Here is a 7,085-nt window from a genome sequence, read left to right as displayed (position 1 = left end):
CTGAAGCAGTAGCGGTTTTAGGCACGGGCAGACAGGGCAGTTGCCCGGGGCGGCATTTTTTCATGACACAAAAGGGGCGCACAAGCGCGGAGTAAAAAAAAAAAAAGGAAATCTGCGCCGCACCGAGGTTTTCTATTATCTGTCATATGACAGTGTCTGGATTGGAAACAGCAAGTTGGCGCCCCCTGCAGCTGCAGGCGCTCCTGCTGACTGAGAACGTTCACGTGCACCGTGTGTCTATGAAGAACAGGAAGGGGAGGGGTGCGGCGGGGGAATTCACCTCTGCGTCTTTCCCAAATGAATGAGCGTGCAGGGGCTGAATCAACTGTATTAACATGGCTAAAGTCAATCACATCTTGATGTTCTTCCATATTTCATTCATAATATCATAAACACAGGCCTATCATTCTTTCAGGTTTCTCTGAATTGTGTGAAATGGCCGAATAAAAAAAGGAAAAACAAAACGATTTTGTGGTCACCCCCCCATCAAGGTCAAATAGTTTAGTCCTGACTAAAGGAAACTTACTGAGTCAGGAGCCAAACTGAAGAGATGAACATAAAAAGGCTAAAACCACCAGGTGCCCGATTCAGGGGTAAAAAAAGAAAAAAGAGGAGAAAGATAAAGGTATGTAGCTCTCATGATGCATGTTTTCAATTTTTTGAACCAGTTAACTGGGATTTTAACGGTTAAATGCAGTCAACTAATTGCTAACAGAGCTAATAGGGCTGAAATATTGAAACGAATATTCAAATGGTTTGAAAAAAGTCCTTGAATCGTTTTTTACTGATTCAAACTAGGATTTGTTAAATGCTCACTGCAGCCTGCGGCCTGCCTGAACAACAAACACAAGTTGATCATGTTCACATAATAATAAATAAAACAACTGTACAAGCAGAAGAAAACACCCCAGTCACCACTAACTGTTTATTTATTGCAGATGGCTGCACTGATTATTTTTTACCTGGTTTGTTCTGTAAAAGTTGACATTTTTGGTAGTCTACAGTTTTTTTTATGTCAGTTTAAATTACAATTTCAGAGGCAATTCTAAAATATTATGGATCATGAGATCTATTGGAGATCTACCCCAACTTTTGGACTGCTCTGCCAGTCACTGTGGCTCAAGCTGAGAGGAGCTTTTCAAAACTTGATCAAGTCATACCTGAGGTCACCTATGTTTCAGGGGCGGCTCACTAACCTGGCTCTGATTAGTATCAATCACTCAGTAGGGAAGCAGATTTCATATGATGACATTATTGATGACTTTGCATCAAGGTTAGGTTTTGATTTTAGTTTGTGTTTTCTATTCTAAGTGCAATGCTGTAGTGATTATCTTTAGTTTGTTACGTGTGAAATATTTTTGCTATTTAGAATATTTATTATCTATTATGTTCATATATTCTTAATATTTAGTTATTGTTTGTTTTTGTATATTTGATTCTATATATTTTGATACAGTTTATAATGTATAGTGCTTTACATTCTGACAACTTCATAGTCGTCGTCGTCTTCCTCCGCTTATCCGGGTCCGGGTCGCGGGGGCAGCATCCCAACTAGGGAGCTCCAGGCCGTCCTCTCCCCGGCCTTTTCCACCAGCTCCTCCGGCAGGATCCCAAGGCGTTCCCGGACCAGATTGGAGATGTAACCTCTCCAACGTGACCTGGGTCGACCCGGGGGCCTTCTGCCGGCAGGACATGCCCGAAACACCTCCCCGGGGAGGCGTCCAGGAGGCATCCTGACCAGATGCCCAAACCACCTCAACTGGCTCCTTTCGATCCGGAGGAGCAGCGGTTCTACTCCGAGTCCCTCCCGAATGTCCGAGCTCCTCACCCTATCTCTAAGGCTGAGCCCGGCCACCCTACGGAGGAAACTCATTTCGGCCGCTTGTATCCGCGATCTCGTTCTTTCGGTCATTACCCAAAGCTCATGACCATAGGTGAGGATTGGGACGTAGATCGACCGGTAAATCGAGAGCCTGGCTTTCTGGCTCAGCTCCCTCTTCCCCACGACAGATCGGCTCAGCGTCCGCATCACTGCAGACGCCGAACCAATCCGCCTGTCGATCTCCCGATCCCTCCTACCCTCACTCGTGAACAAGACCCCGAGATACTTAAACTCCTCCACTTGAGGTAGGACCTCTCCCCCGACCCGGAGGTGGCAAGCCACCCTTTTCCGGTCGAGAACCATGGTCTCAGATTTGGAGGTGCTGATCCTCATCCCAGCCGCTTCACATTCGGCCGCGAACCTACCCAGCAAGAGCTGAAGGTCAGAGCTGGATGAAGCTAGGAGGACCACATCATCCACAAAAAGCAGAGACGAGATTCTCCTGCCACCAAACTCGACACACTCCACACCACGGCTGCGTCTAGAAATTCTGTCCATAAAAGTGATGAACAGAACCGGTGACAAAGGGCAGCCCTGGCGGAGTCCAACCCTCACTGGGAATAGGTCCGACTTACTACCGGCTATGCGGACCAAACTCACGCTCCTCTGGTAAAGGGACTGAATGGCCCTTAACAGAAAGCCACCCACCCCATACTCCTGGAGCGTCCCCCACAGGGTGCCCCTGGGGACACGGTCATAAGCCTTCTCCAAATCCACAAAGCACATGTGGATTGGTTGGGCAAACTCCCATGCCCCATCCATCACCCTTGCAAGGGTATAGAGCTGGTCCACAGTTCCACGGCCAGGACGAAAACCACATTGCTCCTCCTCTATCTGAGATTCAACTATCGATCGGACCCTCCTCTCCAGTACCTTGGAGTAGACCTTTCCAGGGAGGCTGAGGAGTGTGATCCCCCTATAGTTGGAAAACACCCTCAGGTCACCCTTCTTAAAGATGGGGACCACCACCCCGGTCTGCCACTCCCTAGGAACTGCCCCCGATGACCACGCAATGTTGTAGAGACGTGTCAACCATGACAGCCCTACAACATCCATAGCCTTAAGATACCCAGGCGAACCTCATCCGCCCCCGGGGCTCCGCCGCTGTGTAGTTGTTTGACTACCTCAGCAACTTCTGCCCCGGAGATCGGACAGTCCATCCCCAGGCCTCCCAGCTCTGGTTCCTCCTCGGAATGCGCATTGGTGGGATTGAGGAGCTCCTCAAAGTATTCCTTCCACCGTCCGACTATAGCCTCAGTTGACGTCAGCAGCTCCCCATCCCCACTGTAAACAGTGTGAGCGAGTTGCTGCCTTCCTCTCCTGAGGCACCGGACAGTTTGCCAGAACCTCTTTGGAGCCGATCGATAGTCTTTCTCCATGGCCTCACCAAACTCCTCCCACGCCCGAGATTTTGCCTCGGCAACTGCCACTGCTGCACCCCGCTTGGCTATCCGGTACCTGTCTGCTGCCTCCGGAGACCCACAGACCAGCCACGCCCTGTAGGCCTCCTTCTTCAGCCTGACGGCTCCCCGAACCTCTGGTGTCCACCAGCGGGTACGGGGGTTGCCACCACGACTGGCACCGGCCACCTTACGACCACAGCTAGCAACAGCCGCCTCGACAATCGCAGAGTGGAACAAGGCCCACTCGGACTCAATGTCCCCCACTGCTCTCGGGACGTGGTCAAAGCTCTGCCGGAGGTGGGAGTTGAAGACCGTCTTGACAGGTTCTTCTGCCAGGCGTTCCCAGCAGACCCTCACTATGCGTTTGGGTCTGCCAGGTCTACGCGGCATGTTCCCTTGCCATCTGATCCAACTCACCACCAGGTGGTGATCAGTTGACAGCTCCGCCCCTCTCTTCACTCGGGTGTCCAAAACATACGGCCGCAGGTCAGATGATACGACTACAAAATCTATCATCGACCTGTGACCTAGGCTGCCCTGGTACCAAGTGTACCGGTGGGCATCCTTATGTTCGAACATGGTGTTCGTTATGGCCAAACTGCGGCTTGCACAGATGTCCAATAACAAAACACCGCTCGAGTTCAGATTAGGTGGGCCGTTCCTCCCAATCACACCCCTCCAGGTCAAGCTGTCATTGCCCACGTGAGCATTGAAGTCCCCCAGCAGGACAATGGAGTCCCCTGATGGAGCACTATCTAGCACTCGTCCCAGGGACTCCAAAAAGGGTGGGTACTCTGAACTGATATTTGGCCCATAAGCACAAACAACAGTCAGGACCCGTTCCCCGACCCGAAGGCGCAAGGAAGCTACCCTCTTGTCCCCCGGGGTAAACCCCAACACACAGGCAGAGAGTCTCGGGGCTAACAAAAAGCCAACCCCAGCCCTCCGCCTCTCACCCGGAGCAACTCCAGCAAAGTAGAGTGTCCAACCCCTCTCCAGGTCTCGGGTTCCAGAGCCAATGCAATGTGTCGAGGTGAGTCCGACTATATCTAGCCGGTACCGCTCAACCTCTGCCACAAGCTCCGGCTCCTTCCCCGCCAGCGAGGTGACTACTCCTCCTTGAACCGTCACCTTATCGTGGTGGAGGAGTTTGAGTGCCCTAATGATCCTAGGAGCTATGTTGTCTGGGGCACTTAGTGCCCCTGGTAGGGTCTCCCATGACAAATTGGTCTTAGGTGAAGGGTGAGACAAAGAACGGTTCGAAGGATCTTTCATGGCGGTTAAAACGAAGAGTCGGAGTACCCGGCCCGGAGGGTTACCGGGGTCCCACCCTGGAGCCAGGCCTGGGGTTGGGGCCCGTGAGCGAGCGCCTGGTGGCCGGGCTTTCGCTCAAAGGGGGCCTCGCCCGGGGAGTAATTCGATGTAGAACCGCCACTGTTCTGAAGTGTTGTTGAATTTGGATGAGAAATTAACACAATTAACAGAACAGCAACGTGAAGATGTGACTGTGTTAATTAATGCACATCTTAGCTTGTTTTCAGATGTCCCTACGATTACGAACGTGTGTCACCATGACGTGATTCTGACCAAACTTCAACCTATAAACCAGCACCCTTACAGGGCAAGTCCAGAAAAACGCCGCCTAATGAAACAGGAAACGGATTACCTGGTTCAAAATGGTCTAGCGGTAGCAAGCTGTAGTCCATGGGGGTCTCCTTGTTTGGTAGAGGAGAAGCCTGATGGGTCAACCAGGTTCATCACAGACTATAGAAAAGTTAATGCCGTCACTGAGCCGGATTCGTACCCATTACCGCGTGTTGATGACTGCGTGGATAGCATAGGTATGTCTACGTATATATCAAAAGTAGACTTGTTAAAAGGTTACTGGCAAGTGCCTCTTACTGAGAATGCGTCGAAAATCTCCGCTTTTGTTACTCCAGATGCGTTTCTGCAGTACAAAGTCATGCCCTTCGGGATGAGGAATGCACCTGCTACATTCCAGCGTCTTATAAATACTGTCATAGCTGGCTTAGAGAATTGCAGTGCATATTTGGATGACATAGTCATACACACAATGTCATGGCAAGAACATCTACACACTTTGAAGGAGTTGTTTAAGCGCTTGGTTAGGGCAAATCTAACTATTAACCTTGCGAAATGTGAGTTTGTTAAAGCCACAGTCACATACCTGGGGAAGGAAGTGGGACACGGATTTGTTCGCATGCTTAAAGATAAAGTGCTGTCAGTTTCAGCCTTTCCGGTGCCCAGGACGAGACGGGAGCTGAGACGATTTCTGGGGATGGTAAGCTACTATCGCTGTTTTTGTCCAAATTTTGCAACAGTGGTACATCCCCTTATTAATCTGTTAAGTCCAAAATATCCATTTGTGTGGAGTGAAGAAGCTCAAGCAGCTTTTACATCCTGCAAAGTTCTTCTCTCCAGTGTACCTGTGTTGAAGGCTCCAGATTTGGCCAACCCGTTCACCTTGGAGGTTGATGCTAGCCAAGTGGGGGCGGGTGCCGTTCTACTGCAGGCCGATGAGAAGGGGATTAACCATCCGGTGGCGTATTTCTCGAAGAAGTTCTCTCCCTGTCAAGCCCGGTATTCGGTTATTGAAAAAGAGACGCTTGCCCTAATAATGGCTCTGCAACACTTTCGAGTATACGTAGGTTCTACTACCGTACCCTTGGTAGTGTATACGGACCACAATCCGTTGTCATTCTTGGCCAAAATGTTCAATCAGAACCAGCGCTTAATGCGGTGGGCATTGCTTTTGCAAGAATATACTTTGGAGATCAAACATAAAAGGGGTACTGATAACGTGGTAGCGGACTGCCTGTCCCGCATGCCTGATTGCAGTTGAGGTTGTTGTTTTTTTTTGTTGTATTTTTTATTTCGTTTTTCTTCTTTGAGAAGTTTTCGTATGTGACGGATTGTAAGTTTGACTTCATCAAACTTTTTGTGAGCAGGGGAGGTGTTATGGGCTTTGAGTAATTGTTTTCTCTGTTACCGGGGACTTCACACAACTTCGGGTCCTTGGAGGAGAAGAGGAGAGCAGAGAGGAGAGTGGGGGTGTGAGCTCCTGCTGCAACGAGGTGCAGGGTTGCCGGGACAACGGGGGAGGATCCCCACAACAAGGACAGACAGCGGAAATATCGAGGGGAGGAATCTCCAGGACGCGGATCAGGGATCACACCTGCAGCAAATGAACTGATTGCTCGCCTCACCTCTTCAAACAGGATTTAAGCAGTTCATGGACGCTCCGACGGGGAGCGACTCTTTAACCTTGAGCTCGTCTCCGCAGCTGCTTCATTGTGCACATTCACTAAGTGTGATAAGTAATAAAAAGAGATTATAACTCTCAAGTATTTTGTTGTTTACGTCATTCTATTGGTCCTAGAAGACGTTCAGACAGACGTGTGTGCACTTAAGAAAGTCAAAAGAAGCTGCTGCTCTTCTGTACTCCGTTTTGGTACATTTGTATTTGTTTTGGGACATTAGAACCTCACCCCCCCCCCCCCCCTTCCGTTGTGAAGATATAACAGAGTGCCAAACCACGTCAGAGCAGTTTTGTTTAAAACAGGAGGGCTAGGAGATATCCGATCTAGTGTGTTGTTGACACCCCCCCCCCCCCCCCCCCCCACTGCACAAGAAACATTTCACAGCGCCCCATGAGTGCGCATGCACACGTGTACATGCACACATACTCCCCGACTTGCATCTTCCCCCGCGCAGCAGTAGCCAGTAGCAGAGAAAGGGCCCCCTGTGTGGGAATGGACCGGTGGGCCACCACCCCGGTG

At 50.2% G+C, this 7,085-nt stretch overlaps 1 protein-coding gene across 4 annotated transcripts in view; it reads right to left on the bottom strand.

Annotated features, from left to right (window-relative positions):
- si:dkeyp-72e1.9 (syntaxin-binding protein 4) overlaps positions 1-7,085 on the bottom strand; it is a 113,984-nt gene that overhangs the window by 70,236 nt on the left and 36,663 nt on the right. The gene's annotated exons all lie outside the window — the stretch shown is intronic.

Source organism: Nothobranchius furzeri, chromosome 18 (assembly GCF_043380555.1).
Source record: "Nothobranchius furzeri strain GRZ-AD chromosome 18, NfurGRZ-RIMD1, whole genome shotgun sequence".
Taxonomy (NCBI): Eukaryota; Metazoa; Chordata; class Actinopteri; order Cyprinodontiformes; family Nothobranchiidae; genus Nothobranchius; species Nothobranchius furzeri.
The sequence above is the reverse complement of the archived record's forward strand: the minus strand, read 5'-3'. Positions and strand labels throughout refer to the sequence as shown.